General features: G+C 48.6%; 2 long non-coding RNA genes across 2 annotated transcripts; one reads left to right on the forward strand and one right to left on the reverse strand.

Moving 5' to 3' along the window:
- The first annotated feature begins 2,629 nt into the window (after window positions 1-2,629).
- On the forward strand, window positions 2,630-7,332 carry LOC141571198 (uncharacterized). Its single transcript, XR_012495980.2, has 2 exons — window positions 2,630-2,687; window positions 6,835-7,332. It is a non-coding gene; the product is annotated as an uncharacterized LOC141571198 (long non-coding RNA).
- Window positions 7,333-8,037: 705 nt separating this feature from the next.
- On the reverse strand, window positions 8,038-26,623 carry LOC109445927 (uncharacterized). The gene is made up of 3 exons (XR_016019422.1): window positions 26,424-26,623; window positions 15,557-17,243; window positions 8,038-9,757 (listed from the first exon to the last, which is right to left on the reverse strand). It is a non-coding gene; the product is annotated as an uncharacterized LOC109445927 (long non-coding RNA).
- Between the last annotated feature and the right edge of the window lie 973 nt (window positions 26,624-27,596).

The following is a 27,596-nucleotide window of genomic DNA, read 5'->3' on the forward strand; positions in this document are numbered from 1 at the left end:
CCCTCCTTTCTCTTCACTCCCATCCCCCACCCCCTCCAACAAGTGAGAGAGGTGCTTGGCAGAAGCCCCCGAGGCTTCTCAGTTTTGCACCTGAAAAATGTGGGTGCTGCTCACCTCTCTAGGTTCTTCAGTCCGAGAAGCTGGGATCTAATAGTCTGTGATCCTGCTATTGACAGACCAGGCGCCTAACATCCTGATTGAGTCTGACATCTGCCCTCATTCATTGCACTGGGATTTAGTAGGCTCTTGGTGCAGGCAGCCCTATGCTAGGGACTGGGGTGCAGCTGTGACTAAGGGAGACCCTCATAGAGCTCCCAACCCGAAGGCCTGGTTCTCAGTCTAAGAGTCAAATACTATGAGTCTATGAGAGCCTTATTCACACAATTTAATAGTAATCATTAACTGAAAATATATTTACTGCACACATTCAACTGGCTACTGGTTTACTGATTGTGACTTCACCCCTGTTTTCATTGACCTGAAATATATGATACCAGCTTGTTAGAAAATCGAGTTCTGGGGATGTGCACAGATCTGCTTGGGGAGACTGTCTGTTGGGGACATCGATTCTAAGGGCTCTGAATGGGCCCTCAGGAGGTCTTGTCCATTCTCTGTCCTGTGGTTTCTTTTCATACTGAGAGCTTACTAAGATGGACCAGGCATGCCAGACTCTTCCAGAAGAGAAATTCCAGATCAGCAGGAGCCTAGTTACCACTCTGGCAGTGTAAGGCTTTCTGTTTCCACTTCTCATTTGAAAAGTGAGTGGGTCACTGAGGTCCCTTTAAACTGCAGATTTGGTCATCCTCAGTCTCTTGTCCAGTGTATGTGTGTGGGGGGCTCTTCCTCTCCTCTGCCTTCTACTAGAGGAAATTTCCTCCTGGAGGAAGCATTGCTGGGCCAAGCTCTGCCTTGGCCTGGGGTGGGGGGTGACGGAGAGCTAGCATATACTGAGCAAGGACTTGCTATGTCTCAGGCAGGGGCTGAGCCAACAGTGGACTGGAGTTCCTCATCAGCGTGTCCCCAGGGCACCGGATGGCTGGGACAGAGGTTTGAGGTCCTCTGGCCATCCCAGAGCAGAAAGGAATAGCAGGCAGAAGCAGAAGCCCACACTCCAGGATTGGGAGGATGTAGCACAAAGAAGGAAAGACGCAAATAGGACCAACTGGTAGTGAGGGACCCTATGGGGGTGTGCGAGAAGCAGAGAGAGAAGGGAAGTTTGTTTTCACAGTGGCCACAGTGGCCAATTTTGAAAAGCATATTTGTAAGGGGTGTTGTAGGACGGAGACACTGGACTACCCCTACATTATTTCTTGAGGCTCTTATTTCTTGAAATTTACTGGAACATATGATACTGCTGATTGCATTTTGGTTACACAAATGGCAGAAACCCAGCAGAAGTTAATTAGGAAAGAAGGGGCATTTATGAGCTCAGGTGTGAAACCAAACACTGACAAGTGCAGGAACAAAGCAGGTCTCAGTGATGGCGACTGGGGCATGACACTCAGATTCTTCCAGGCCTCTAGCTGTTCCTGCCGGCTTCTTCCTGTCTCCCAGAAACAACTCCGCCCCACTCCTCTCCACTGCATGCGGAGTTTCTTTGGGAAGGTGGAGAGTAGAGAGGCATGATTTTTAAAATACTAACTTATTTTCTTTAATGGCCATTGATTTATTTAGTTTTTTCCTTCTTCTTGAGTGAACTTTAATCATCGATATTTTTCTAGAAATTCTCTATTTCACATATTTTCATATATAGTAGCATGAAGTTGCTCAGAGTGTTATGATTCTTAAAACTTCTGCATCTGTAGTTTTAGCTCCCTTTCATTTATTTATTTATTTTTTAAAAGATTTTATTGGGAAGGAGAACAGGACTTTATTGGGGAACAGTGTGTATTTCCAGGACTTTTTATTGGGGAACAGTAGTGTGTTTTTCCCAGGACTCATCAGCTCCATCCAAGTCAAGTCATTGTCCTTTCAATCTTAGTTGTGGAGGGCGCAGCTCAGCTCCAGGTCCAATGGCCATTGTTAGTTGCAGGGGACACAGCCCACCATCCCTTGTGGGAATCGAACTGGCAACCTTGTGGTTGAGAGCCCGACCTATAACCAACTGAGCCATCTGGCCACCCGGGAGCTGAGCCGCAGCTCATTGACTTCATTCTAGTTGCGGAGGGTGCAGCTCGCTGGCCCATGGGGGAATTGAACTGGCAGCCCGGTTGCCCAGAGCTCGCGCTCAAACCAACTGAGCCACCCGTCTGCCCTCTCTTTCATTCTTAATATTAGATGTTTGTGCCTTTATTATTCTTTGCCTTGATTAACCTTGCTAGATGTTTGTCTATTTTATTGTCTTGTCCAAGAGCCAGCTTTTAACTTTGTTAATCACTTTTGTGATTGTTGATTTTCTTTTCATTTATGCTCTTATCTTTATTGTTTACTTCTTTTCACTGTTTTTTAAAAGCCTTTTGTTTGTTTGTTGAAAGCTTTACTCATGTATGTTTAAATCGTTTTAGAGTAAATGCATTTAAGATTATATATTTCTCTATACATGTCTTCTTAATTGCATTCTACAAAATTTACTTACCTGTTTTTCCTCAGTGACAAATATTTCATAATTCCCATTGTGATTTCTGTTGATGTCTTTGAAGGTGTCTGTAAATAAGTTCCCTTGCTTATCCTGGATCCTGAACTGAGAGGTAAGACAAAGAGTGGGAGGGTGCGGCGGGACTGAGATGAGGGGAGGAATGTTCTTTTTTTAAACTGATAAATATAAGGTTGGAAGATGAGAGTAGATGTGACAGCTAAATGGGTTTCCTAATACTGACAATGGAGATTTAGCAGCCTTAACCCCCAATCACTGTGATGGTGGGTGGGGGACGGAGAATGACTACTGCCTGTAGGCAACTCCCAAGAGAAAGGAAGTTGGTAAGTCAAGCAAGCCCATGTTATTTCGCTCACATTGACTGATCAGCTAAGTCACTCTTCCTCCGTGGGGCAGAGAGAATGGAAAGGGGCAGAGACAAGCTGGTAGCGTTCCACTAATTCAGCCCCCTCCACACAGAAGGAAACATCAGGAACAGGAAAGAAATGTTCCTACTACGATTTCCTGTTGAACCTGTGAGATGGGAGTGTGCTTTTTAGTTTTCAAAGATACAGATGTTGGTTGTTTTTAATCTGCCTTTGTTGTTGTTGTTGACTTATTTTGAGGCTATGTAGTTAGGTATAAAAAGCTTATTATTGTTGGATCTTTTTGGTGGACTGTTACTTCAATCATCCTATAATGTCCCTCTTTATCTCTATTAGTATTTCTTGGCCTTAGGTGTATTTTGTCTGATATTAATACTATTATATTAGCTTTCTTTTATTTAGTGTTTGCCTTGTATATCTTTTTCCATTATTTTTTTTCAATCTTTCCCTTTTCTTTTGCTTTAGAGTGTTTGTCCTAACCAGCATAATATTGTATATTGTTTTATTTGTTTTGATCCAATATGACATTCTCTGCCTTTTAAGAGACAAATTAATTAATATTTATAATGATTGTTGATATACTTAGAATTACTTCTACTATTTTATTTTGTTGTTTTATTTACCCAACCTTTTAAAATTATTTCTCATGTTCTGTCATCTATTAAATTTATAGTTTTCTTTATTCTCCTTTTTTTTTTTTTTTTGATAGTTTGGAAACTATAGCTGTATGTTGGTTGTTTAACTGGTTGCCCTTACCTGTTTAATATTGACACCTAGAAATATATTTTCCTAACAATGTTTAAGGCATGTGACTCACATTATATTTCTATTGGACAGAACTACCTTATAGGAAAATATATTTCTATTATAGGTATCAATATTAAATATTTAAGGGCAACCAGTTAAACACCAGGAATACAGCTATAGTTTCCAAACTTTCAAAGAAAAAAGGATTTGAGCTTTTATGTAATCCCCCCTCCTTGAGTCTAGGCAGAACCTAGGACTTGCTTCTAGTCTATAGAATATGGCAAAGTGATGGGCTGTCACTCTTGTGACTATATTGTTATGTGAGACTGTCTTGCTCTAGAGACTCTGTCTGAGTCTCTGATCCGTGAACATAGCGATCTTCATATTTACTTAGGTCATCTTTAATTTTTCAGATGGTTGGGTATAGAATTCTAAGTTTGAAGTATCTTTTTTCAGGATTTTGGAGGCATTTGCTCCATTGTGGTCTAACTTCAGTGGTGCTATTGAGAAGTCTGATGCCATTCTGATTCTTGATGCCTTGTCACATAATGGGATTAATAATGAAATATAATTTAAAAACCTGGTTTTTCCTTATGTGGGAGCTTGTGTGATTTTTCATTTGTTCTCGGTGACCTGAAATTTCACACTGATGTGTCTTAGTGTGCAAATATTTTCATCTGTTTTATCAGATACTTGGATATTTTCAATCTGGAAACTCATACTGTTTAATTCAGAGAAATCTGCTTGAATAACTTAACTGACAATTTATACCCCCTCTTCTATTTTCTCTATCCTTTCTGGGATCCCTTTTATTTAAATGTTATATCTCCCAGATTGATTCTCTAACTTCCATATCTTTTCTCTCCTGTGCTTTTTGTCCTTTTGATCTGCTTTCTGGGATATTTTCTCATCTGCGATCTTATCTTCCAACCCTTCCTCTAAGCTTTTAATTTGTGCTGTCCAAGAGATGTTTTTTGTTCTCAAAATGTTCTTCATTAATAACATCCTGTACTTGTTTCATGTGGGATGTATCTCTTATGTCCTTGATGACACTGAGATATATATTTATTTGTTTGTTTTTTGGCATTTTCTTCTCCTTGTCGTCATCATCTGTGTTCCCTCCAAGTTGTTTTGTATCTATTTGTTATTTCTTGTCTCTGAGTTAGGCACTTCCCTCGTGTGCTTGGTGATCCCTGACTTCTGCACATGGAAGCTTTACAGAGCTCAGAGTCTGCTGCCCACCAAGGAGTCCTCTGGAGGTTATCTGGCTGGGCTCTTTTGCTGGGCAACTTCTGATGTCGCTGCCTTTAAATCTTTCTTCCTGGGCTTCTCAGGTCCACAGAGAATTGTCTTTCAGTCTCCTGTCTAGAGGTTCATACTACCGTGTTTCCCCGAAAATAAGATTGGGTCTTATACCGTGTTTCCCTGAAAATCAGACTGGGTCTTATATTAATTTTTGCTCCAAAGGACGCATTAGGGCGTATTTTCAAGGGATGTCTTATTTTTTCATGTACAACAATCTACATTTATTCAAATACAGTCATTTCATGTTCTTCTGGAACATTGTTATAACGTACTAAATGTGTCTGTCTGGCTGAGGATCTTAACTGGGGCTCATTTTCGGGGTAGGGCTTATTTTGGGGGAAACACGGTCAGCCTGGCTACCAGTTGGGAATATCAGTGTTCAATGTGAAGATTAGCTTCATTCCCCATTTTCATGAGATGCTCTGGCTGGATCTTTCCTTCTCCAGTGCAGAGTCCCTTGCTTTTACCCACTCCAGGGAATAAACCATCTGTCTTCTGTTGGGATATGGTAGAGGTAGTACCTTGGGGGATGGGATCTTGGTTACTAACTGCTCTTTAAACTGTCTTTGAATAAATCCTCTGTGGTTCAATCTGGTTTTTTACCTCTAGTGCCAGAAGTACCTGGTACTCAGTTCCTGAGCCTTTGGGGTTCTGTTTGTCCTACACTTTCCTCACTGCCACCTTAGGATTCAATTTTTTGCATCAACTAATTCAGTTTTCATTAATTGGTGTGCTTTCCAATTTCAAAATGATCCCATTTTCTTTGTCATTGCAGTATTTTAAAAGTTATTTTAAAGAAATTTCAAAAGGAAGCAGGGATAACTGCCTGTGTCTAATCTGCTATCTCTTAACGAGAAACTCTCACTGTTGTTTTTTCATTCTACTTAATTCTTTTTGATAGTTCCTAAAACTTAGTCAATTTTGACCATAGCAGTTTTGTGGTCTCTATCTGCTGGATCTATCATTTAAGGTTCCTGGAGTGTCCAATCCTGGTGTTGGTTTTGCCACTCACTCTTGTTTATGACTGCTTTTGTTTTGTAATTTTTTCTTTGTGAGCTCATCTGCAGAGACCTTTGTCTGTGGGAACCCTGGGCAGCTGGGGGTGAGGTCATGGCCCTCTAGGGAGTGTTTGCCTTTGTTTCTGCCCAGTGCCAGGGGCATTTCCAGCCAGGCCCTCTTTTTGTGTTAAGTTCTTGCTTTTAGAGTCTCTAGGCACACCAGGAAGCAGGGCAGTGTAAATTCAAATCCCAAACCCCTTGAGGCTGAGTCTATGGCAACTAATTCTCAGGGTATCGGTGTCCCATCCTCTACCCAGGTTGTGCAGATGTGCTTCTCGCTTCTCGGTGATCTGTCTGAGCAGAGAGTGGGTTTCTTGTTGGTTTTTTTATCCTCTTCTTCCTTTTCACTGAGAGTATAATTCTGGAGACTCTGGCTTGGAGGTGGGTCTCATTTACAATTCCTGGCTTTGTGGAGCCCAAAGTCTTATTTTTTGTCCCCATAGAGGCTGTAAAATCCAGTCCCCAAGCCCCTGAAACCCACAGCCACCTTGCCATGCCCGCCCAGCACAGCACCAACACCAGCCTTTCTGATTCCTGCTCTGGTTTTCAGCTACTGCTTTGTTTTTATCCCTGGGGAGCTCCCCTCCGTTCTCGCAAGCTCAGCCATGCATCTAAAAGGATATTTGTTATATTTTAGCCACCATTTCCAAGTGGTATTTTGTAGCAGGAGGGTTTTCTGCTGCCTAACTCACAATACTGCTGGAAACCAAAGTCCTGTGTATTTTGTTTGTTTCTAATGTCTTTTGCATCGCTGTCTTCCCCACAGCAAAACATCAACAGAGGCTCCGAGAATATGGGGTAAGTGGAATTGAATCGCCACGTTTCCACCTAATTGGTGACTTTGCCAAGAGCCACAGCACAGCCAGTCAGGGTTCCTCTGGCAGTCCTGCTGGGAGCAGGAGTGTCAGAGAACATTCCGGACCCATCCTGAGCTGGACCCAATCTACCGTGGTACCGTCTGATGTCCAGCCAACCCTCCTAGGCATCCTGCCCTCCAGCCACACACCTGATCACAGGCTCAATCTCACCTCTCTTTGAACTTGCAGTCCCCACCCCCACCACCCCAGGTGAGTACTGGTCCCAGCCGCCTGAGGCAGCGCTGCGGAGCTTCCTGGCTGTTTGCTCACTGTCCGGGCCCCCTCCACCGGACTTGCGCTTCCCGGGGTGAGGCCCATTGCTTTCCTTCCTCTCTGTATCTCTGACATCCTCACCAGAACAGCGTAAACACCCGAAGCTCTCAATAAATGTGTGTCTAATGCGTGAACCAACGAGCTGCATTCCCACAGAACCGGCTCCAAGCACCGATTTTGGGTTTCACAAAATTAAAGCGGCTGTCACCACCGGTGGCTAAACCGAACCTTGACCTCCCTACATCATGTGGCAGACACGGGCCCTGCCCTGGAGGAGCAGAACTATCCGCTGGCATTTTAATAGGGAGGTGGCAGGTCACTCGGGTTAAAATGGACTCTAATTAGTAGAGCCGCCTTGGGGGACGGGGAAGAGGGAGCAGACAAGAGGAAGAGAGACTTGGTCTTTGAGTCCTTCCCAGCCACTCCCCTCCAGTCCCCTCTCCCCGTGGGTGGGGTTCTGGGGTCCAAGCTTGGGAAGAGAGATCTTTTTCTGCAAGGGGAACTGGGTGCGTGTCTCCCCAAAGCTTTGGCCCCAGCAACGTTGTCTGCCAGCGCAGGTGGATGAAATCTAGGTTGCAGTGAGCCACTTACAGTGAGTTTACAGAGCACTTTCCGTCTGTGGGCTTTCTCTGAAGACACACTGGGAATGGACTTGGCCAAGGTCACACAGCGGGGTGCGGGGGTATTCAGGCTGCACTAGGCAGCACAGCAGCCACCAGCCCCGTGGCACTACTGCGAAAGCACTTGAAATGTGGCTAGTCTGAATTCGGATGTATCTTAAGTGTAAGATACACACCAGATTGCAAAGACTTAGAATTTTAAAAAAGTAAATATCTCAATAATTTTAAATATTTATGACATATAGAATGATAATATTTTGGGTAGGTTAGGTGAAATACAAATATTATTAGAATGAATTCCACCAGTATTTTTTTTTTTTTTTTTTTACAAAGCTACTAGAAAATGTAAAATTACCTATGTGGCTGGCATGTGCATTTACACCTGGAGTCCTGTTGCTACTGGACAATGCTGGGCTGGAGTGTGGGCCAGTGACCTATAAGCAGATCCCATTTACCATCCACGGGCACCGCCGGGTGGGCCAGCTCCAGGCACCTCTGCAGGGTCTGGATCGGATCCTGTGGGTGTAGGTGTCAGCTGCACCACTTAGGAGCTGTCTGAGCCTCTCTTGGACAAGCCCCTCCACGCTGAGCCCCAGTTTTCTCATCCGTAAATGACACAGCTGTATTCACAGGGGAACAGGGTAGTTCTGAGGATTTGAAAGAACCATTCCAGTCGTCTATCCATATCCTTGTCACAACTGCCCCTAGGCTGTGAGCTGCGCAAGGGTGGGGCCAGGCCTGCTCTATCCTGCACAGATCAAGAGGCTAAGAAGTCTGTGCTAAACGAGTGAGGGCGTGTCCAACACCACTTGACGCTGGCTTTTCAGTGAAATTGTTCACTGTGGCTGTGAAGACAAGCCATTTTCAATCTATTTTCCACCTTTGCATGTATATCATGTTCATGAGATGCGAAGCCATGGGCGCAGGCAGATTTTGAAAACTCTCCCTCTCCTCACTTGGGGTCTGTTGAAAGCAGAACCTGAATTAAGGACTTGGGGTGGCCTTAAGAGGCAGGAAAGCGAGGCAGGGAAGGAGGAGGAGGAGAAATGAGGATGAGCTGATTCCCCGGGGCTCTAGAAGCATACAGCATGCCTCCCAGAATTGTCCTTCTAGAAGATGGGAGAAAGCGTCTACCCACTGGCTCCTGCACTCCATTACAGAACATTGTTCCACGGACCTTTCCCCACACACACTTCTGAGCTATGCTAGTGGCTTCAGGGGGCTTTGCGAAAAGCTCCAAGGCAGAAAAGCACCTGCTTGAGGCGGTGCGCCTGTCAGCAGGAGTTAGGACTGTCCACTTCATTGCAGCTGAAATCAGAGGTGGGACAAGGGGAGGTGATGTGGTCTCTAAAATTTATAAACACCAAAAAGAATTCACAATTACTACAACAAATAGATGAAGATCAGTAGCTGAACTTAAGGGCTATGGCTTATGGGCAGTTCTGGAAAGATAACTGAAACCCCATTCATTCATTCACTCACTCACTCATTCATTCATCTATCCATCTATTCATCCATTCATTAGTCAACCAATATTTATGGTATACTGCCTCTGGCTCAGGTCCTGGCCCATCCCAGAGAGGAGGGCAGAATGAAAGAAAGAGGTGAGGATGTCACTGTATCAACCAAGTGGAACCTTTCCTAATTCATAAATTAGGTAAGTCACTTGCAAACTTCAATCCTTTCATCTTCATTGGTAATAAGGTACTAATGCTGACTGTCACCCATTGTTAGTGACAGCACAACTGAAAACCCCAAAGGAAGGCTCAGCCTCTTCCCTGAGTGAAGGAGGACTTGGAAATGAACTCACCTCTCCATCCTGCCTTCCTGTGTTCACTCAGCAGGTAGCCCCTGCGTGCCTACTTGGTGCCAGGCTCTGTGCCAGTTCTGGGGCATGGTGGTGAATGTGATGGAGCCGTTGCCCTCCAGAGCTCATAGCCTGAAGGGAGAGAAGATACCATCCTTGCTGAGAATTGAGAATCCAAGCCCTAGAAAGGAGGGAGGGAGCTGCGGCCTGTTGGGTCTTGGAAAGCTTTCTGGAGGGAGTACAATTGAACATTCACCCCAAGGCCTCTGGGCCCCAGATGTGAGCTTCTGGCACAGACTAGACCTGGATGAACCCCATAACTGGCTGCTTGGCAGAGGATATTGGCAAACCCAGGCTTACTCCGGGCCATTTGCATGTCATTTGCATCTATCTGCATATGCGGTGGCACAGCCTGGTCTCTTATGCATTTAAATTGCAAGTTATTTGTCTCTTTTTGAAAGCTCTCATTTTTTTTTTTTTCCCCAAGGAGGGTTGGCTCCATTTTCCCAGCTTGCCCTTATAATGCAAAACTTGAGTTCCCCAGTATAGTGCAAGGCCATAGATCTGGGGGTGCAATATATGTTTGTTAGTCTGGCTTTCAGAGTACTTTGTTATTTTTAAGAGATCTGTAACAGCCTGGTTCAAAGAGAGTATTGGGCATGTGCACATTTTGGTACAGATGGGGAAATCGAGGCAGAGATATTTAACTGAGGTGCCCAACCTCACCTGCCATATTGGAGGCAGGACCATGGCTAGGACTCCTGATCTCTGATTCCATATCGACAGGGCCTTTAGAGGTCATCGGTTTGTGAAGATATGTGGAAGGTGGTCCAGAGGGGGGCAGGGACTCGCCCAAGACCACGCAGCTGGTCCAGGATGTAGGCTTGGCTCCCACAGCTTTGCTTGAAGACACTGGGCCCCTCTGTGAAGGTTCTTGTTTTGGCTGCTGTGTCAGTGGCCTCTGCTGCTTCAGAGGGTACCCTCCCCATAAATACCAAGTGTATTGATTTCTCCTTACTTGGGTCGCTGTCTAAACCTGGTAAGTGAATGTCACCCAACCCAGCCCATCCCATTCGATCAAGACCTGATGTAGCCCAGACTTGAGCTGGCAGGAGCCCTCATTGATCCTCTGACTGGGGACTTTGTGCTGCCTCAGAGGCACAGTTTGGGCCATCCCACAGGGTATAGGTCCCTGCCTGCACTCAGCAGATGCACCCTTACATGTCTGTGAAAGTAAACTTGTGGGCATCAGCTTGTATCTTAAAATGTGTCAACAGAGTAGAATGGGGGACTTACTAAAGGCCAACGTTAAGCTTAGCTGACCGCCCTGTCATGTGGAGATCTTGACTTGTAGGAACAGAACCATGCAGTTCACTGCTAACAACAGCTCCCACCTATTGAGCACTTTTGTGCAGGTACGGTGCTGGGCTTTCACTAAAGTTACTTCCATTCCTCATCCTGCAAGACAGGGACTGTTACTCCTGTTATACAAGAGAGGCCACCGAGGCTCAGTGAGATGAAGGGCTTTGCTCAAGATCATACAGCAAAGTATCAGGGTCAAGGGTGAACATCAGGGGTGGCTGGCTCCAGACCCCAACAAGAGGGCCTGTGATTTCCACTAAATCATATCACTTCCAATGTTAAATCTAAAATTAGGCCTAAGAAGAGCACTAATTTATAAATCTTAGGCAGCATAATGTAATACTTTATAAAGTGCTGCTTTGCTGGTAGTGGAGGAATAGCTTATATCAGATTAACTTTCTGCTGGTAACAATGATAAAATCTGGACAAAAATATATAAAACAGATTGGTTAGGAACTACGGGAGAGTGACCAGAAGCAGTCAGAAACTGGAGAGGATGTGACCCTTGAAACAAAGAAGCCATACTGATGAGAGACTCATTTATCTGGCTTTTCCCCTGAACACATTCTCTATGTAGTACATGGAGGACAGAACTCAAGCAGAAAGCAGAAGCCTTATTGGCTAACAAGTAGGAAATTGGAGTGTAGTGCCTCCAGAGCAGCTAGAAATTGCGAGAGGAAAAATCCCAGAAAAGAGAGCCAGAAAGGGAGAGAACTCCCCTCAAATCCTTGGCTGACGCTGGCACGGAGCACGACTCCAAGAAGCCCAGGGGAAAACACAGCCTAAAGGCTGAAAATGCTGAGCAGAGATTTCTGCAGCTGCATGGCATCGGGGAGACAGATTTTCTTGTTTAAATCTCACCAAGTTAGAGTGTTTTGGCAGACTTTTGATTGAGATCCGGGGAGACCATGACTTAGAAGTAAGGACCAAAACCAACCTTCCAAACAAATTCTAACACCAAGCCTCCACAAGATCAAGGTGAGTGGCCAACAATTAAACAGAACATTATGCAAAATTTTTCAGAGGAATATAACACAATCCAGAATCTCTACAAGGTATCATCACAATGTCCAGTATAAAATAAAAAATTACTAGATATGGAAAGAAACAGGAGAATGTGACACATAGACAAGATTTTTTTAAAAGTCAGTAGAAACAGATTCAAAGACAACCCAGATGTTGGAATTAGTAAGCAGACTCTTAAATCATTATGCTATATTTGTTAAAGGATCTATAAGAAAAGACAATTAGAATGGATGAACACATAGGAAAATTTAGGAGTGCATTAGATTCCTAGAACTGCCAGAACAAAGCCACAAACTGGGTGACTTACAACAACAGAAATTTATTCTTTCACAGTTTCAGAGGCTAGAAGTCTGAAATCCAGGTGTTGGCAGGGTTAGTTCCTTCTGAAGGCTCTGAGGAAAAATCTGTTCCATGCTTCTCTCCTAGCTTCTGCTGATGGCTGGCAATCCTTAGCATTCCTTGGCTTGTATGTACATCACTCCCATCTCTGCCTCCATCTTCACATACTATTCTCTCTGTGTCTTCCTCTTCTTCTTATAAGGACACCAGTCATATTGGATGACTTACTCCAGTATGACCTCATCTTAACTAATTACATTTATAAAGACCCTATTTCCAAATGAGGCAATATTCTGAGATACTGAAGGTTAAGACTTCAAAATATCTTTTGGGGGGACTTGTTTCAACCCATAACAAAGAGAGATGGAAACAAAAAAACAACAACAAAGGAATCAGATCAAATGCTAAACTGTAAAATATACTACCTGAAGTCAAACATTCATTAGATGGGATTAAAAGTCATATAAACATCCGTTGGATGGGATTAGACCCAATAAAAAAAGATCAGTGACTTAAAGATAGATCAATGGAAATTAGCCACACTGAAGCTCAAAGAGAAAAATGATTGAAAAAATGAATATAGCCTGAGTAACCTATGGGACAGGATCAAGCAGTCTTGAAACCTATGTAATTGGAGTCCCAGAGGAGGAAAGAAAGATAATGGGGCAGAAAAAAACATATATGATGAAGTAATGGCTAAGAATATTTCAGGTTTGATTAAAAAAAAAAAATCAAGGAAGTTCAGTGACCCCTAAACAGAATAACAACAAAGAAAAGTATACTTAGGCACATGCTGGTCAGACTGCTGAAAACCAAAGATCAAGAGAGAACCTGGGAGGCCGGCCCCGTGGCTCAGGTGGTTGGAGCTCCATGCTCCTAATGCCAAAGGCTGCCAGTTCGATTGCCACATGGGCCAGTGGGCTCTCAACCACAAGGTTGCCGGTTGGACTCCTTGACTCCTGCAAGGGATGGTGGGCTCCGCCCCCTGTAACTAAGTTTGAACACCACACCTTGAGCTGAGCTGTCGCTGAGCTCCCAGATGGCTCAGTTGGTTGGAGCGCGTCCTCTCAACCACAAGGTTGCTGGTTCGACTCCCACAAGGGATGGTGGGCTGCGCCCCCTGCAACTAACAACAGCAACTGGACCTGGAGTTGAGCTGTGCCCCCCACAACTAAGATTGAAAGAACAACAACTTGGAAAAAGTACACACTATTCCCCAATAAAGTCTGTTCCCCTTCCCCAATAAAATAATAATAATAATAATAATGATGATGAAAAAATCTGGGAAGCCACTGAGGGGAAGTGGGGAAGACAATTATGTATAGGAAAACAATGATGCAAGAGACAACAGACTTCTCATAAAAACAATGCAAGTCAGAAGATGATGGAACACCTTAAAAGCAATGAAAGAAAAAAAAATCTGTCAACTTAGAATGCTATCAGTGAAAATGTCTTTCCAAAGGGAAAAACAAAAACATGCTTGAATATGTAAGAGAGAATTTGTTGCCAGTAGACCTGCATTATAAGAAATGCTAAAGGAAGCTCTTCAGGCTTACGGGAAATGATAGCAGATAGAATTTCAGATTTACAGGGAGCACTGGTAATGGTAAATATGTGAATAGATACAAACTATTGTTTTCTTTTTGTTCTTTAAAAATTAATCGACTCCTTAAAGCAAAAAAGACAATGTATTCTTGGATCTCTAACACATATAAAAGTAAAATATATGATCACAATAATACAAAGGACAGGAGAGGATAAAATGGAATTCTATTTTTGTAAAGTTCCTACAGAATACATGAAGTTGTGTGTTATTATTGGAAGGTAGACTGTGATAACTTAAGAATGCATATTGTAACCCCTAGAGAGCAACCAAAAATATAAAGAGGTATAGCTGAAAAGCAGAGGAGACAGAGTGGAATGGTTTTAAAAACTTGATTAACCCAGCAGGAGGCACAAAGGAACAAATGATCAAAGAAGAAGAGAGGTGACAAATAGATAACAAACAGCAAGACCATAGATGTAAACTCATCCACAACAATAAATACATTAAATGTAAAGGGACTAGACACTCCAACTGAAAGGCAGATATTGTCAGACTTGGTAGTAAAAGCAGTCAAGTCTGAGTTCTTTGTGTGTAAGTGGGAGAATTAAATGAGCTTGTATGTCGAAGCTCTGAGCACAGTGCCTGGCTCACAGTGGGTGCTTCTTAAGTGAAAACTCTGAACTTATTTTACTTTCCTGGAAGCCTGTCAGTGAACTTCCTGTGAGGAGGACCCAGTTGGCCATCCACACAGAATCCTGCTCAGCTGAGCATCCATCCAACTGGCCTTTGTTGAGCAATGTGGGTTATTTAACCACTTTTCAGGAGCAGAGGGTGACTCTCCTCCTTTACCAGTTTCAAATCAGAAGGGGAAGGAAGATTAAGGCACAAGGGGATCCTCAAATCTGGGACTGGAACTGAGCTTTCCTGAGGCTGGCCGGGGTCAGCAGCTTGTGGCCAGTGCGGCCACCTCATGCTGCCCAACCCCCTCTTCTTCCTTGGAAGATGGCGCCAGCAGTCTGCCCACCAATCTCCAATCCCCCAGGGACGCAGGCAAGGCCTCCTCCCCCAGGGGAGCTTTTGCTCTCTGACCTCGGAGGTCAGCCCCTTTCTTAACCCTGGCATCTAACTCCCTCCGGTCAAGCCATGGCACCCAGTGTTTGGTCAGCAGGTTTTGGGTACAGAACAACAAAGCTGTGTCATAGGGCTGGAGCAGGAGAAGTTGCATTAGGCTCCGTCAGCCCAGGGTGGGCTATAGGCCCTAGGTTACCTCTTGCTAGTTGGTGGCCTGTGTGGGCAAGGAAAGGGGGACTAGGGGACCCTGACCTGCACTCCTATGGGTCCTTCCCCTCAGACCATGTCAGGCCTCTCATTTGAATTCAGAGCCTTGAGGACCAAAGTGCTATTTCTAGCAACTTCCTGACTGTCCAGTCCATGGGTGTCGCCCTTCTCCAAATCCCTACCACTAACCCTCCTCCCACACCACGGTAACCTCTACCCCGAATTCTAACATCATAGACTCGTTTTGCCAGTTTTTTGTCCTTTATATAAATGACATGTCCAACACAGGATGTTTATGGGATTTGTCTGCATTGTTGTGTCTAGATGCAGATCGCCCATCCTCAGAGCTGCCACCCACCCACTGTACAAAGCGTCTTCACCTGGTTGATCCACCCTGCAGCTGCGGGGCTTTCTGGTTCATTCCGTGTCAGGCTATGATATAGAGCTGCTGTGGACACACGGCTGCATTTCTGCTGTGTACATGCCTAGGAGCGAAGTGCTGAGTCAGAGGGCTGAGCTGCTCACTTCCAGTCCTCCTGATGCGCTTCCCACAGGGGTTGGACCAGTTTACGTTCCCACCGTGAGGCGTAAGTTCCGGTTGCTCCACGTGCTCACCCACCTGCGATATCGTCAGTCTTCACTTTAGCTTTTCTGATGTCTGAAGCGGTAGCTCACCGTGGTCCTAATTTGTGTTTCCTCTGATAAGTCACGAAGCTGAGCACGTTTTCATGCATTTGTTGGTCATTTGGATATTCTCTTGTGAGGTACTTTAAATCAACTTTTCCCCCTATTTTTCTCCGGAATTGTCTGCCTTTTTCTTATTGATTTAAAAGGCCCTTCTTCTCTCCCCCACACACTCAAAGCCACAGTGGTGGGGCCATATTTTCACTGTTACCAGTGACAGGGTTTCAAACAAAAGACAATATGTCACATAAAAGTAATCTGATTTGAACTGATTTCGTATTTGAGTGACCAATTTGTCCTGGTTGTGTGGTTGTATAGAGAGAGCTACAAGGAGTTTACAGCTCGTTTTGTGTTTGTATGTGTTGAAGTAACACCACAGTGAAAATCATTTCAGGCAACAATGAGGGCCCATGAGACCCACCCCTTCTCTTGGTAAACAGGAGATTTTCAAAACACAATGCCAATGTGGTAATTCTCCTGCATGACGCATCTCAAAGGATCCCTTCTGCCTGGGGTGGATGAGGCCCCTTGACCTGGCGCCCTGGCCTCCCAGGTTTGCCTGGCACCTGTGCCTGCTCCCTGGTGTCATGCACTGAAGCTGTTCGCCTCTTTCTGGATCATGGCCTCTCACACCATGTGATCTCTGGGCCTAGGCTCCCAGCTCTTGCTGCTCCCTACTTTGGAGCAGCCTCGGCCCATGACTCCCCCTTTTGTTTAGAGTGAATTCCTTACTCAGAGCTCAGCAAAATTGTCACTTCTCAGGGAAGCCCTCACTACGGCCCTGAAATCCACCATCCCAGCTGAGCACTTTCCTTCTTTGCATAATCTCAGCTGCAATTATTAATATATTTGTGGCATTTTTCCCTCCTAGACTGCAAGTTCCAGAAGGCAGGGATGCATTTTTTCCCCCACCTTTCTTTCTTCAGGTTCTACGCCAGGGCCTGGCATTTGGTGAGTGCTCAACAAATGTTTGTTGAGTGACTTAATGACCTGAGCTTGTGTAACCCTCTCACTGTAATGATGCTGAAAGGCAGGGAGGGCCCAAGGTCACATGTAAGAAAGGGCCAGGTCCTGACTGTGGTGGAGGAAACGCAAACCTGTGATAAAATTGTATAGAACTAACTACACACACAGAAGAGTCTAAGGAAAACTGGGAAATCTGAATAAGATCCGTGGGTTGTGTCACTGTCCATACCCCGGTTGTAATGTTGTCCTATACTTCTGCTAGACGTAATGTTGTCCCAGCTCTGCTTACCCAACCACACAGAATGTGAAGGAAAGTCCCCTTTGGCCAGCAGCACAGGGGCCAGGTCCACCTCTTCGTGAGTCCAGAAGACCCTTAGGATAATGTAGTCCAATTCTTTTGTGCTTCAAGTGAGGAACCTAAGAACCAGAGAGAGGACAGGCGTTGTTTAGAGCCATGTGGTAAGGCAGAAGCTCGGCTGGGTCTAGGACCCACGTTGCCTGACACTCAGCATTCTTTCCGCTGCCCCTAACTTTCTCAGAGGCAGGAGACCAGAGGGGGTGGGGGTTGTGTTTCAGAGGCAAGAGCCTCTGAGTATGGCTGGTGCAGATAGGGGTCTGATGACAAAGGCCTGCCTTGTTCTCCTACAGTCTATCCCAGAGTCCCTTGGGGCGGTACGGAATTCCTATCTATGGGAAGCTGGAAGAGGATGGGGACATTCTGGGAGAAAGACTGCGGATGCTGGCAGTGAGGCAGGAAGGACAATTCACAGCTGAGGAAACTTCCACGGCCTGACCTGGAGGATGTCCCACCTCTCCCTGGCCTGGACTAGCAGTTGTGATGGGAGACCTGATTGCAATGATTCACTTAACTCTTCCTGGGCAGAGGAAGGTGACATTATTTTAATAAAAAATTGTATTGAGATAATTGTAGATTTACATGCAGTTGTAAGAAATAATACAGAATGATCCCAGGTACCCTTTACCCAGTTTCCCCCAATGGAAACGTCTAGCAGAACTAAAGGACAACATTACAACTGGGGGATGGACAGTGACACCACCCATGGATCTTATTCAGATTTCCCAGTTTTCCTTCGACTCTTTTGTGTGTGTATTTAATTCTATACAATTTTATCTCAGGTTTGCATTTCCTCCACCATAATCAGGATCCAGAAAGTTTCCGTCGCCACAAAGTTCCCTCCTCCATGTTTTTTTAGAACCATCTTATCTGTCCTCCACTGCTAAAATTTCAGTATTTCAAAAATGTTATCTAAACAAAATTGGAGAGTGTGTAACCTTTTGGGGTTCACTTTTCCCCTCAGCAGACAACAGCATGATCTCATAGCCCCAGGTGGGAGTGGGGGCATCTGTTATTCCCATTTTATATGTGAGCAAACTGAGCCCCAGAAACTCCAGAGCCAGCACTCTTGGTGACCACAGCAGGAAGCATTTCCTCAAGAGAGGAGCACCTTGGGTGGGGAGATGGGCTGGGGCCAGGACGCAATGGCCCCTTGGGCCTTCCTCAGCCGTACTGTGATCCAGCCCATCCTCTGCATGCCCTGTGTGTGTCGGTGCGTCCCCTCCTGCCCTCCCCTGCCCCCAGGGCTGTATCTTCCCTCCATGGTGAGGAGGTGACTAGGGGCTGCTGGATCTGAGTCTGCTAGCTTGAGGCCCTGCTTGGCCACTGAGGAACAAGGTGGCCCCATCCTCTGAACCTCTGGTTCCTCCTGGGTAAAGCAGGGGGTGGGGAAGGATCGCACCCTGCAAATCCGTGAAGATGCAATGAGGCAACATGTGAGGAGCAGTCAGCAAAGTGCCAGGCGCAGAGTGAGCCCCCAGTGCATGCCGCCCCGCCTGAGGCCCCATTTGGCAATGAATTATGTATGGCCTTCTGGCAGCCCTGCTCACTGGGGCTGGCGTTCTCCAAGCTTCTCCTGGGCCTCTCTCTGCAGTGAGGGGCGCAGGCTCTCCAAGGGGGGCAGACAGCATTCTTTGTCTCTCCTGCAGGGACTTGACCCACTTCTGGTGGCTGATTTCTCAGTTCCCAGAATGCCCATTTCACAGAACCAAGGTCTGGGATCAGCTCAGGAACATAATGATGATGATGATAATAATATAGCAGCCGCATCAATAACAACAATAATGGTGATGGTACCAGCTGGGCTTTATTGCACCTTTCTGATGGGCCAGACACATTTAACAGACAATTAATTGTTCATTCAACAAAAATCAGAGTATCCACCTGGGTAGGCACTGTCCTAGGTGCTGGAGGCATAGCAGGTGGCAAAACAAAGTCCGGCCCTCACGAAGCTCAGGTTCTACTGTGGGAGAGTAGGCAATTAACCAATGAGTAACTGATTACATTATATGGCAGATGGTAGGGGCTGTGAAGAAAGAGAAAGGAGAGCAAGAAGGGTGAGAGGAGACGGGGACAACCAGGGCAAATCTCGCTGAGGAGGTAGCATTTGAGCAGAGCCCTGAAGGAAGTAGAAAAGCTATCTCGTGAGATGTCTGGGGAGGAATATTCCACAGAGCAGGAGCAATTACAAAGGGCTTGAGGCAGGACATGAGCCTGTGTCTGAGGCACTGCAGGGCAGCTGGTACGGTGGGAGACATCAAATTCTGTGGGCAACCCTGTGAGCTGCCCATGTGCCAGTATTGACCCATTTTAGAGATGAGAAAACTGAGTCAGAGATTGTTTATAACATTTGTTTTCTCGTATGCTATGCTGTAAACGTATTCCTGTGTTTGACTGCAGGGGTTGCCCTGCACATCACTGTGGGTGTTAGGAAATATGTGGTGTATGTGTCGTATTATTTTTCTACAACCGGAAAAGTTATGGAATCATCTGCCCAGGGATTTAGGGTCAGGGATGGGAAACCTGTGCGAGCCAGGTCTTCACCCACGATTCCTGCTACCAGACCATCCCCATCTGCCTCATATCACAGGCCTGTTCCTATTTCTCTCCTTTACCAGCCTGTAAACTCCCAGTATCACATCAGCATCTCACAGCCTACACAGAGGAGATGCTGTCTCTGCTTGCCCACAGCTCCTGATTGGGCCCATGCTGGGCATTTTATGTGGAGGCAAGGCCAGAGAAGCCACAACCCAGGCCTGTGGCCACATGGCTCCACTCCAAGGCAGACCCAGGTGGCAAGCGCGGAGCTCATCGATGGATCTGCCAATGCCGGCCCCAGCGGCCACGAGAGGTGTTTGGGCGTGGACATGTGCTGTCTGACATGTCCAGTGATGGCCTGGATGAGAAAGGAATGGCGAGTGTTTTTCTTCCATCTCTACCTGGGTGAGGAGGGTGCGAGGCAGCCCATTCAGAGAGAGTCCCGTGTTTCCCCGAAAATAAGACCGAGTCTTACATTAATTTTTGCTCCAAAAGACAAAATTAGGGCTTATGTTCAGGGGATGTCATCCTGTAAAAGCAGGCTAGGGCTTCTTTTCCCGTTAGGTCTTATTTTCAGAGAAACACAGTAGGTAGGAATGACTCTGCAAAAGGGAGGAGTGGCTGAAAACAGGACAAGTCTGCTGGGGAAGGCAGACCCGCTCAGCAGAGGCCTCCTCCCAGGGACAGCCTCCCTACCTCCAGGTTTGCCCTTCTAATCCAGCCTGCAAAGCTTGCAGATCATTCTTCCTAATTAATCCTCCTACCTGAGCCTCCAAACCTTCGTGGTTCCCCTTGCTGCTGAAGGCCTTTTCGTGCCTGGCCCCATTGTTTTCCTCCAGGAACACAACTGGCTACCCTCACTCACCTCCAAGCCTTTGTCCTCATTATTTCCCATGTCTGACACTGGAGACAAACTTGTAGGCCAGCCCTGACCATCAGAGGAGGCGATCTTTCTATTACTGCTCAGGGCATCTCGGATCTACCCAGCCTGCTCCATGCCACGTCGTCCTGGTCAGCACAGCCCTGCTTGCCTGAGCCCCTGCAGCAGTCTCCTGACTGGCCTCCATGCCGTGCCGTGGGAGAAGTCCCAGCTCCCAGCTCCTGGCAGTGGAGACCCTTCCTAATCAGCCGTGCTCCAGCCTCATGGCTCCCCACCAACTCTCTCCCCACCCCCCTGCACCTGTTTGGTGTGACAAAGCTGCATAGGGTTCCCTGGTCCTCTCTCACTTTGGAACCTTCTTGTGTGTGGTTTCCTCTGCCTGGAACACCTTTCCCTCCCCTCTTGGCCTGGCTCACTCTTATCCTCCAGGACACACAGTGTTGATCGGACCTCCTATAGCAAGACTTCTCGAATTTAGGACTCTGCCTCTTGGCTCCCAGAGGCCTTCCATCCCTGGCATCCTCATACTTCTCTCTCCAGATTGAAACTGGCTGACTTCTAGGCCATGATCTCATGAGGACAGAGCCCCACCTTGGCCTGTCTCCCCCAGTCGGGCCAGGGCTGTGTGCCTAGGAGGTGCTCACGAAAGCCCAGAGGGAAGATGTAGGAAATGGTATAGTAACATTTATTAAGCTGCTATTCCATGCCAAGCCTTTTACGTGCAACACAACAGCCCCACCGCGAGGGCCTGCATGACCAAGGCTTTCTGACACCACCTGGCCACACCCAGCACCCGTGGGCTGCTTAATCTGTATAATGGGCATAATCCTGGATCCTATCTAACAGCCTTGTGAGAATAAAGGAAATAGTTCATGTCAAGTGACCATCTCAGCCCCAGGTATTCAGTAGGCATTTAATATTCCTTTTACTCGTGGTTACGGGGACTCTAAAGCTGGCCTCTGTGGCTTCAAATCTAGGCTCCTCCACTTCTGGCTCTGACTTTGGGCAAGTTATTTAACCTCTCTGGGCTTCAGTTTCCTCATTCTCCGTCTGTCTGTCTGTCTGTCTGTCTGTCTGTCTGTCTGTCTGTCTCAGAACTGTAGGGAGGATTAAATAAATGAATATGCGTACAGAGTTTGCACAGTGGTTGGAGCAGGAAAAGGGCTGAGCAAACACTGGATGTTATTATTACTGTCTCAGGATTACCCTGAGGGCCTCAATTCTGATACTAATGAGGAGACTCTAGCTTCCGGGGAAGCTTCCAAAGTTGCTGATCTGAGTTGGGGCAGGAACGGGATGTCAGAACTTGTGAAAACTGACTTTCCACCCCTCGCATCCCCTGAAACCACTCCATCTATGCCTGACGGTCAGAGTCACCAGGAAGTTCTTCCTCGTACCTATCCTAAATCCTTCCCACGCTGATTTGTCTGGGTTCCCATCCAAGCCTGGAAGGAAAGATGAGGGTAGGAGCAGGGTGAATCCTAGTAATTCCCAGCTCATCCCAGAATCCAGTGAGTGAGCGGCCCCAGGGGGCCGACAGCCACCTCCGTGCCCCCTGAAGGTCTCCCAGCCAGAGCCAAATGCAAAACCACTTTTGTCCCCTGCATTTCAGGCCTTGGGGACAGACTGGGGTGAGTGTGTGTCTGAAGATGGGAGGGGAAGAGGAAGAGGGTCTGAGCAGGAGGAAAGCTGGACCGGGATGGACAGCCAGAGAGGGGAAGGGGTGTGGGAAACAGAGGGCGTGGGTCAGGGCCGCAGGGCTGGGAAAGGGAGCCTGGGGAGGCCTGTGAGCGCGGGAGAGGGAGGCCTCATACCAGACACTGTCTAGACGCAGCAATTATTGTCAGCTCGAACACCCAGGCTCTGCCGGCTCAGCTGAAAGGGAGCTTAACAAAGAGCTGAGAGAGGAAGAAAGCGGGGAGAAAAGCGCCCGCGGAGCCGGCTCCGCGCCTGTGGGGCTCTTTCTCTGCCCGGTGACCCCCCTTTGTGCTCCACAGAGATGCCCTATCAGGCCAGGGTCATGTGTGGGTTTGGGGGTGGGAGAGTGGGGTGCCTTGCAGGAGATGCATTTGGTACTTGCGTTTCTTTACTTGGAGGATAGTGGCAGAAGGAACTGAACTCCCGGGGAGAGAGCAGGCCTGAGAACTGGAACCCCAGTTCCACCCACCTTCCTGCTGACGAGTGCTGAGCCAGTTATCAATTTCTCTGAGCCTTGGTTTTCTCGTCTGCAAAATAGGCACAATATCACCACTTGGCCCATAGAGAGACGGTGGCAAGTCTACTGCTCTTCCACCCTGGAGGGCTGCAGCCCACACCCCTTATACCAGTGGGGAAACCTTAGAGCACCCAGTGGCCTGGGACAGGCCACTTCCCTTGCTAAGGGCCTTACCTCCATCATTTCTCTGCCTCTACCATTATGATCCCCCCACCCCCAACCCCATTTTGCAGATGAAGAAACTGGGGCATACAGAGGCCAGAGCTCATAGCCAGTCAGCAATGGGTTTGGATTCAGGTTTATCCCTGAATCTTAACCATGACTTTATGATGTGTACTCAACCTGTGGGGTGGGAGGGCTAATGGTAGATGGCAGGACTGATGGGAAAGCCACAGGCCCATGTGATCCAAGAGTCTGCAGGTAGAGTGAAAGCCGCAGGTAGCCGGGCCACTGCCCCAGCTGCTGTCTGGGACCAGGCCTCGGCGGAGCCACTGGGCTCTGGTATGAAGGGCAGCTCTGGGCTGAGCAGACCTGCCCTCCCATCCTGGGAGAGGATAGGCTGGGGCCTGAGAAGGAAGTGGGTATGGGGGACCCTGGGATGCTGCAAAAAGTCCTCCTCAATACCCTGCAGTAGTTAGGGGTACAGACATTGCCCTCCAGCTAATAACTTAGTACCTTCCACTCCGGCTCCTTGGGGAGCGGGTCAGATGCTGGTCCTGAGTTCCAGAATAATGGGGGAGGAGTGAAGGGGATGGTGCTGGGTTTCCAGAGAGGTGACTTGGGGGCGGGGGGCAAGGGTCCTCCTCCATCCATCATCCCTTGATCTGGCCTATCAGGCCATTCTGTGGTCCTACAGAAGTTGGATGTATTCCCTGGGTCCTCAAGTAGAGGGCAGGACACTCAGTGCAAGGGATACACACACACTCACTATCACACTCACACCCGTCAGCTGGGCCCCTGACACACTCCAGGCATATATATGCCCCCTCCAGCCTTGGGGTACAGGCACTGGCTGCCTGAGACTCAGCCCCAGCTGGCCCTGCCACACATTTGCTGAGCACCTTCACGGTCCAGCATTGGAAAGTTACCTTCTGCTCCCACACTTCTGACACTCAGCGCTACAGGTGGAGTTCAGAACCCTCTGCCTGCAGTCAAGGCCCACCATAACCAGACTCAGCCCCTCTTTCTAGAAGATTCCACAGTACCACACGTGGTTCCCTTTGCCCTTCTCCTCTCTGCCTTGCTCAAGCTGTTCTCTCAGCCTGCCCCCTTCAACCTGCCCCCCCCCACCATGTCTCAACACAAAGGCCTGACCTCCTACAACATGTTCCCCTTGGCTGCCCTCGGCCTCAGGACAAGTCTCCTGTTGGTCCTCCCTGACACCTCCCTGGCCTCCTTCACCTCCCACATCATGACACACCAACTCCTGTCCTCTGTGCCTCCCAAATAATCCAAGGCCAGCCTCCCCTCTGTCTCAGAGGCTACAGCCCTGGGCCAGACCGCCGTCACTCTCCCAGGACGTTGGTACCACTTCCCTGGGTCACTCTTGTCCTCTACAGCCCTCAGTGGGCTTTGCAGATCTGGTCTCCTCTCTTTGCTCTAAAACGCTTCCAAATCTTCCAGTGGCCTCCAGGACAAAGGCCACATGGACCCTCTCTCAGCCTCTCAGGTCTGCGCCTCGGGATCCCATCCAGGCCATCCCTGTCCCTGTCCCAGCCCCCTCCAACAGTTATTCTTCATCTAGTTAGCCTCCCCTGGTCCCAGGAACTCTTCCTCAGGGAGCCTTCCTATGACCCCTGCAGAGGTCAGGCCCCTGGGACCAGCCCTCAAGCCCCCTGCACAGTCCCCTCCCAGCATGCTGTGTGCTTGTCAGTATTTAATGTATTATTCATGAGAGTTTGTGCAGCCTCTGCCTCTCCTGCAGGACTGAGAGCCCCATGTGGGCCCAGCTGTGTCTGTCTTGTTTGTCTCTGTGTCCCCAGCACCATCCCTTAGGCCCATCTCTGGGTTTGCTTTTCATCCTGGCTCCACCTCAGGGCAGGAGACAGGGAGCGCTAGGTTCCTTCTGCCTTCCCCTCTAGGAACCCCTCCCCGCAAAGGCCATGGGGTTTTCAGGACAGTCTGCCTTGCTCCTCCCCCAGTGGTCCCTACATGGGCAAGGACATGTTGGCTGGAGAGCATCCTAAAGCAGGGCTGCGGCTGCCTTGTGCCCCCCTCCAACTCTCCAAGCCCCAGGGCCTCGCACAGACCTGGGGTGGTGGTGCCCAGCAGGGCGCTGCTCTCAGCCCAAGCCAAGGAAGGCCTGGTGGGCAGCCTGAGGTGGGTCCAGCAGAAGAGCCCCACAGAGCTGGGGACAGGGAGACGAGTCAGAGGGGTGCAGGGAGGGGCTGAAGAGGGAGGCAGAGGCCCCTCCACATCCAGTCCCCTCCCAGAGACCCCTGCTAGCTGCCTTGCTCTACTCCAATTGGCCCTGCCTCTCCGTCCCCTCCCCTCCATTGTGCCTCAGCCTGCCCCTCTCCTCTCCTCCCTCGCTTCCCTCTCCCCTCTCCTGCGCTCTCCTTCCTTTTCCCTCCCCTCTCTCCATCCTCCTCCCCCATCTCTCCTTCCCCCCCCCCCACCTCTCTGCTCTTCTTTCCTCCCTTCTCTCCTCATTTCTCTGAGTCCTTCTCCCTCGCCTCCTTCCTTTCTTCTTCCTAGGTTAAAAATAATCAACTTTCTGGGAAGCTGCAGCTCCTGCTGAGACGCCCTCCCCACACTTGGGAGCCCCTGAGAATAGCTTTCTGCGGTTCTCAACTCGAACCCCTCCTCTCCCCTCCGCCCCCTCCCCGCGAGCTGACTAATCAGCCGGCCGCGGCAGCAGTGCCAGCTTGGCTGGAAAAGCATTAACCGCTTCGTGCCCAGACGGCGGGACCCGTGCGCGGCCCCTGCAGACCGGCCCAGAGGGGCCCAAGAGCCCGGGCATCACTGGAAGCTGCCAGTCTGCTTCCTGGCCCGAAGCTCTGAATTGCATATAGCAGATGCTCATTTAATATTGATGGTTGGATGAATTTTGACCCTTGACCACCAAACCAGCTGTTTGTGCAGCTAACTCGGGGTTAGGTGGCCGCGAAGGGACATCTGGGTGCGCGTTAAATGCGGACACCCAAGGGATAGGGAGGGGCTGAGGGGTAGTGGCCTGGAGCGGGGTGTGACTGGGCCGGAAGACTCCCTCCGTATGGCCAGGAGGACCTCTTGCTCTCTGGCGTTAGGCACCGCCTGAGGGCCAGGTCTGCGCCCCTTAAGTGTAGGCCAGGGCAGGGAGAAGCCCCAAACTGTCATGGGATCCAATAAACCACTGCTGGTCTGGCCTTTCGTGATTATCCTCTCCCATCTTACAAAAAGGGAAACTGAGGCCCAGAGGAGGCAGGACGTCTCCAGGTTCCTGCCGCAGACTTTGCTGGATTCAGGACTGCCGAGAACTTCAACTCCCGCAAGCGGGGTTCTGCGGGTGTAAGGCTGTGGCTCGGGGAGGATATCAAGGTCAAAGGTGAGAGGTAGGTGGGGAAAGACAGAACGTGCTGACTGCAAGTCCCCACCGGCTCCGCCCACTCCGCGCGGTTTCCGCATTACCTCATCGCAGCGCGCGCCTATTGGCTCGTTCACCCGGAGGCCGGCCCAATGCGGCGCAGCTGTTAACCCTTTCCGCCCCGCGGGCCCAGCCCTGGCAGTGCCACTTGTCTCCGCGACCACGCGGCCTTCAGGCGCCCAAAGGCCACGGAGACCAGGGAAGAGTAGCGTGGCGGCAGGCCCACGACCGGAGATCCCAACGGCTTGAGCACGGGTTGGACAGCCTGGCTTGGGCCTCTCCCCCCCTACAAGCTGTGTGACCTTGGGCAACTGATCTCACCTCGCTGAGCCTCCTCCCCTTGTTTGCTCAGCTGCGAAAAGAGTTGAATGATGTAACTCCTGCCCTCCCTAATTCCTTCCCCTAGCTCTTGCCAAGTATGGGCAGACATGGGCTCCCGTTCCACATTGCTTCTTCACTGCAAGAGGTACAGTTATGATTATGGGTTTTCAGAAGAGGAAACCGGCTCAAAGCAGTGAACCCGCCTCCCAAGGTCACATAGCAAGAAAGTCAGAGAGCTGGGATTTGACCCCAGCTCTTTGTGCGTTCTGAGCCTGGACTCCTACCCGGCAAAAGATACTGTTTCTGCTGGGAGCTGCTACTTCTAGGAGCTCTTGGTCCTGCAGGAGGGACAGGACTCACGTCTCCTGCCAGTCAGAACACCATGCGCCACTGTGACCAAATAACACCAGTGACAAACTGGAGAGCGAGGGCCTCCAGGGAGGGAAGGCTTCCTGGAGGACGAGGGGCTGAAGTTGAACATTCAAAGGGGGAGGCAAGAGGACCTTCAGATAAAGACAGAGGGACTGAACAGACGCAGTGTTCACCAAAGTGGGGTCAGGAAGTTCTGAAGGAAGCCTGCAGGATCCCCTGGGGTTAACAGGCTGGTCAAGGGTCACCCACCAGACATCATGTGGGGCCCAGGAAGGCTGCTCTTCTGGGTCGCACTGGGGGGCTGGAGCACAAGCAGAGGCCCCCACACCTCATGTCTCAGAATTTACAAGTTATACATCAAGCTAACAAACTGCTAAATAAAATATGTTCTGTCCTCTGTCTTTGACAAATACATCTTCCTAAGGACAAATACACCCGGAAGGCTGGGTTTGTATCTAGAAGTCTGGGGTCTGTGCTGGAAACGGCAGCACAGGGAGAGGAGGCCCTGCCTCCGGCTTCCCACT

This window comes from Rhinolophus sinicus, chromosome 16 (assembly GCF_057876585.1).
Source record: "Rhinolophus sinicus isolate RSI-liver-muscle chromosome 16, RSI-T2T, whole genome shotgun sequence".
NCBI classification, from domain to species: Eukaryota; Metazoa; Chordata; class Mammalia; order Chiroptera; family Rhinolophidae; genus Rhinolophus; species Rhinolophus sinicus.